This window comes from Dipodomys merriami, unplaced genomic scaffold (genome assembly GCF_024711535.1).
Source record: "Dipodomys merriami isolate MVZ:Mamm:240054 unplaced genomic scaffold, mDipMer1.0.p SCAF_397, whole genome shotgun sequence".
Taxonomy (NCBI): Eukaryota; Metazoa; Chordata; class Mammalia; order Rodentia; family Heteromyidae; genus Dipodomys; species Dipodomys merriami.
Window position 1 is genome coordinate 51,572 of NW_027205570.1, and position 6,212 is coordinate 57,783.

General features: G+C 34.7%; 1 non-coding gene across 1 annotated transcript; it reads right to left on the reverse strand.

Annotated features, from left to right (window-relative positions):
- Positions 1-4,826: 4,826 nt before the first annotated feature.
- LOC138805505 (U6 spliceosomal RNA) lies at positions 4,827-4,937 on the reverse strand. Its single transcript, XR_011365574.1, has one exon. It is a non-coding gene; the product is annotated as a U6 spliceosomal RNA (small nuclear RNA).
- Positions 4,938-6,212: the final 1,275 nt, after the last annotated feature.

A 6,212-nucleotide genomic window follows, 5' to 3' on the forward strand; every position in this document is an offset into this window, starting at 1 on the left:
CCCCCACACCCATCTCCTGTATTGCTGCTCTCATGTATTTTATTTTATTTTTAATTTAAATTTTATTGTCAAGGTAATGTACAGAGGGGTTATAGTTATGTAAGTAAGGTAATGAATTCATTTCTTTTCTCACTTGTTATCTTTTCCCCCATTTTTCCCTCTTCCCTCTCAACACAACCCCCAAGATTATGTCCAACATATTGTCTTGTGAATATTACTGTTGCATAGGTTCTCCTTTTGTCTCACCATTTTGTTTTTTTCCCCTTTCCTTTCCCTTGTTCAGATCAACATTTTTACAATATCCAGGTATCAAATCAAATACAGTGACTACATGGGATAAACTATAGGTAGGGAAAACACAAAAGGATAAAAAGAAATCACAAAATACATTAAGAACCACAACAACAAAGAAAATGTCTTGGATTTCACTTCACTTGGAATCACCTTATATGGTCATATGTACATAGCTATTGAACTATTCTGCTCATCTACTAAGATTATCCTTGATGTACAAAATAATGCTCTCCCTATTACCCAGTAATCCCACTTCTGGGCATTTACCCAAGTGACCACAAACAATGCCTCACTAAAGCTACCAACACAATTATGTTTATCACAGTATTATTTACAATAGCTAAGATATGGAATCAACCCAGTTGACCCTCAGTAGATGAATGGATCAAGAAAATGTGACACACACACACACACACACACACACACACACACACATTCACACATACACATACACACACGTGGAATACTATGCTTCCATCGGAAAGAATGATATCACCTCATTCGAAAGAAAATGGAAAATATTGGAAAAAATATAAGTGAAGTAAACCAGACTTAATGAACCAAAGGTCCCATGGTTTCCCTTATTTGTAATAGTTTACATCAAAGATAATCGCATGTATTTTAATTTGACATTTTGTGCTGTGCTGAGCATACAACATTATTGCTATATTGTTTGTTAGTATTTCTGCAGGCAGGTATATTTAAAGACATACGTTCATCTTATCCATTACTGAAGGAAGAACTAAAAGAGCAACCCAAAGTAGGAAGAACAACTCTGACTTACTTAGCTTCATTCCCATGTAAGGCCAGTGTTGTCTCCTTTATCCTCATGTTGTACATTACAACTCTATACTTGGTCATCCCGTCTATCTACTACATTTTACATTGTAAACTAAACGCCTCAGCAATTCGCGTTTGCTTTACTTTTTAAAAAATTTCTCTCTTGATGTTTGAGGTTGGGTTTGGGTGTGTGTGTGTGTGTGTGTGTGTGTGTGTGTGTGTGTGTGTGTGTGTGTGTGTGTGTGTGTGTGTGTTTACAAAGATCAGAAGACAATGTTTTCTTCATTTAAAATACATCTTTCAAGTGATTGTAAGTTGTGGCTAATGGGAGAATTATTTTGCTATTTAAAAGATGAAACAGAAAAATATATTTGTTCATGTACCACAGTTGTTTTATTAGTCTGTTGTTGAAAGGTTAACTTCGATTTATAAATTGGCTGTTGTTGTGAATAATGTGAATAACAATGAAATACAGATATACTTAAGAGTTACTAATACAGAAATAATCATATGATTGGTGGGTCAAATGATATTTCAATTTTGCATTTCTTTAGAAAACTGCACACTACTTTCTACAATGAGAATACTAATTATGAATTATGAACAAGAGTGAAGAAAATTTTATTTCTCTACACTCTCACCAACAATATTACCTTTTGAGTTTTTATAAAGGAAGGTTTTTACGATGTGCAGTACCCCAGACTGGCCTTAGACTCAAATCCTTACTCCAACCTCCTAACTGCTTGGACTTACTAGCCTTTACCATCACAACTGGCTCCTTTGATTTTAATAGTTATGAAGTAATATCATAGTAATTTTGAATTGCATTTCTCTATAATGACTTCTTTTCACAAAGCATTAAGCCAACATAAAAGTGGTATTAAACCCAACTTTGTAAACCCACTGGTGATTTTCAGGGATTTTTGGAAAACAGGTCTATTCAGAACTTTTGTCCATTTTTAATCATTTCTTGTTAATCTCATCTTTAATCTCTCTATACAAAATCAATACTTAATTCAGTATAGTAGAAAGGAAAATAATTAAACTCCTAAACATTTTTCAATTTTTAATAACATGATATTGCTTAAATCGTTTTCTGTTTATGCTTGCGACTAGGTAACTCAATTTAGTTATACCTTTTACAAGGCTATACGTATTTTATTTATTTTACATTGATTGCTCTTTCCAAAGCCTGCAAGTCTAATTTTCCTTAGCTACTTTCAGTCTCATGTAGTTCAGATTTCATACTGAAGAATAAATGGAAGGAAGCAAATAAAAAAATACATTTCCTCTCATCTGATGATGCCTCTACAAGAGTGAGGAAAGAGTTCATCCTTCTTAGGACCTATGAAAATATATCAAAAAGAGAATTCATTCTGCTAGGTTTTCCCTATCTTTACAATGTAACTTAAATGATGTAAAAAACAATAAACTGCTGAGATACGTTTATGTTTTATCAAGTTTGTACATTTTCATATGGACTTAACCTCAATCTACAACATTCCTTCATGATTCTGTCCCTGATATTTTTAAACTACCAAGACATAAGATAATCAATTTGATGTACAGCATGAGAAGTTATCCATCTGGTTTCCTTTGAAGCAGAGCATGGTTAATAGATAACATTACATCTGGTTGCTCACTACATGTAATGGTTTCTGTAATACTTATTATATTCTATTTAGTATTTTAAAAAACTGCTGGCTAAACTGAAAGCTCATTCATAGAATTTTATGTTAAGTATTTCACAAGTTTTATTTCTTAATTCTTAAGATAAAATTTGTTTTAATGCTAATGTTATTACCATTTTAATGTTGGGAAAAATTGTAATTAAAGGCACGAATTATATGGCCCAAAGACACACAAAGGAGGGAAATGAGTCAAAGTTTCCAACAGTCTTTCAGCAATACAAAATGATAAGTAAAATCTCTCCATTCTCTTACACTCTCAATTCAATATTCATGTTGTCCAAGTAATAATAGCATAGCAATGCCCATCGTGATTTTTTTTCTGTCACATTATGTCTTCAACCCAGATTGTTTTGGTGGCATTGGCTTATCATGCACAGAACTGAGAGCACAAATTGAGGTCCAAAGAGGGGCAAATTTCTTCTGTACCACAGTTCGTTTCCTTTTTAAAAAGTAATAAAACTTTCAAATATCATCACTTACATTTTTTAAGAATCCAGAAGCAAAATGAATTCACATATAATCAGTCCAAAATTCTTTAAAATTAGTAGATAATAAAACAGGATCCCGTGAAGTAAATATTTTTCTACTTTTAAATTTATTTTTAAAGCCTTGTGCTGGATGGCCACACCTGTAATCCTGACTACTTGGGATATCTACTCTGGAGCGCCAGATCTGTGGATAACAGTTGGAAGACAATCAGAGCAAAAGAAAGAAAATTCATTATTTTTCAAAACTTTTAATGAACTACCAAAGAGCCAGGAATGGTGATGTAGCTTATATAGTACCTCATCAATCTAGAGAGGAAATGCCTAGCAAGGCCTTGAAGTCCTGAGTCCAAACTCTGAGCATGCCAACACAAATGCACGAGTACTCACATGTGTGAGGGCTCGCGCTCATGCACACACACACACACACACACACACACACACACACACACACTTTTTCAAAATACTTTTATGTCAGTGTTTTGCATTAATTTCTTTGTTAACGATATTATATAGGGAAAATAAACTTTTCCTTCTCAGATCATTTTCATACATTTTTATTGTAAAAGTACTGTACACAGGGCTCACATTTACATGAGAAAGTTAATGAGTACATTTCTAACAAGCCTTGTTACCTCCTCCTTTATTTTCCCCCTACATCCTTTCTCTCTAACCTCCACAAGTACCGTCTCCTCCCCGTCTCCCATGCCCCGCCTAAATATAAACTTCATTTTTCATCATAGTGTCTTGTGCATCTCATTGTTACAATGGGTCAACCTGTATCCCTATTTAAGCATTGTGTTTTTTCCTTTCCCCTCCCCAAATTAGAGAAGTGTATATATAAGATATTGGTGCACCAACTTCAAATCCAGTGAAAACAGGTGTTATAAAGTGGGGGAGGAACATATAAAGAAACAAAAATATCACATCATACATTGTAAGTTCATTAAAAACAATAGCAAGAATGAAAAAACCACTTGTGTCAATATCTTGGAGTACATTTCCCTTAACATCATCTTATCTAGTCATAGGTACATAGCTTTTGACCTTTTTTATTTATCCCAGACATATATGAATAACTGAAAATAAGGGAAACCAGGGGTCCTATGTTTCTTTGGACTTGTCTTACTTCACTTAGTAAGTTTTTTTCCAAGTCTTTCCATTTCTTAATAAATTGAGTGATGTCATTCTTTCAGATGGAGGCATAGAATGCATGTATCTATCTATCTATCTATCTATCTATCTATCTATCTATCTATCTATCTATCTATCTATCTATCTATCTATCATTATCTTGATCCATTCATCAATTGAGGGGAATCGGAATTGGTTCCATACCTTAGCTATAGTAAATAATGGTGCAGTAACATAGTTGTGCTGGTAGTTTTATTGTGGTCTTGTTTGTGATCATTTGGGTGAATGCCCAAAAGTGGGATTGCTGGGTCATGGGTGGGCTTTATGTGGAGTCTTTTGAGGAACCTCCATACTGCTTTCCAAAGTGGTTGAACAAGTTTACACTCCCACCAAGGATTCAGTAGGGTTCCCTTCTGTCCACATACCCTCCAGCACCTGTTGTAAAAATATGGAACACTTCAAGAATTTGCATGTCATCCTTGCACAGGGGCCATTCTAATCTTCTCTGTTTTGTTCCAATGTTCGTGTATTTCCTGCTGAATTGAGCACAGAACATTTTTTATATATGAAGTGAAATTCATTTTCTTTCTTTTCATTGTGAAAATACTGTACAGAGGAGTTACAATAACATGTGCAAGATAATGAATACATTTCTTATCAAGCATTGTTGCCTCCACTTTGTTTCCCCTTCCTCTACCTTCCCAAACTTCCACTAGCTCTGACACCTGATCCTCCCCCCCAACAACGTTGTAAATTTTGTTTTACGACATAACGACGTCTATATCTCATTGTTGCAATGGGTCCAACTGTATCCCAATTTAATGATATTTTTTCCCTTCCCCTCCAAAAATTATACCAACATCAAATACAGTGAAAGCAGGCGTTAAACTGTAAGGGAAGGACATACAAAGCAACATAGAAATCATCTTATAAATATATTAGAAACAATTGGATTAAAGAAAAATCATTTGAATACTTATCTTTGGGTATATTTCCCTAACATCAGCTTATCTGACCTTTCCTGCTTGACTCAGACATATACTAGTTATTGGAAATAAGGGAAACCGTGAGACCTATGTTTCTTTGGGCCTGGCTTACTTAACATACTTTTTTCCAAGTCTTGTCATTTCCTAACACATGGGACAATGTCATTCGTTCTGATAGAGCCAAAGAATTCCATTGTGTATATATACCACATTTTCTTGATCCATTCATCTACTGAGGGGCATCTGGGTTGGTTCCATATCTTAGCTACGGTAAATAATGCTGCGAAAACATATTTTTTTTGAGTTCTGGGCATGTTTTAGACACGAGACCCTTGTCCATTGTATGGCTAATGAAGATCTCCGAATCCGTGGGCTTTCTATTGATCTTGCTAGCTAGCTATGTCCTTTGCCATGCAGAAGCTCTGCAATTTCAAGCAATCCAATAAGTCCAACTTTTTTTGATTTGTTGTGTTTCTGGGTCTCTATTAAGAAAATTTTGGGATGTACAAGGAGACTTAGAGTTTCTCCTATTCTATCCTGTACTTTTTTCAGACTGTCTGTTTTAACTCCTAGTTGTTTGGTCCATTTGGAATTGATTCTTGTGCAGGGTGATATATAAGGATCTAGCTTTAGTTTTCTACAAGTAGTTAACCAAATGGGCCAGCACCATTTACTGAAGAGGCTGTCTTTCTTCTATTCTATGTTTTAGATTCCTTATCAAATATTAGATGGCTACAGGTCTGTAGGTACATTTCTGGGTTTTCAATTCCATTCCATTTGTCCTGAGGTTTGTTCTTGTGCTAGTTCCAAGCTGTTTTCTTTACTATGGCTTTGTAGTACAT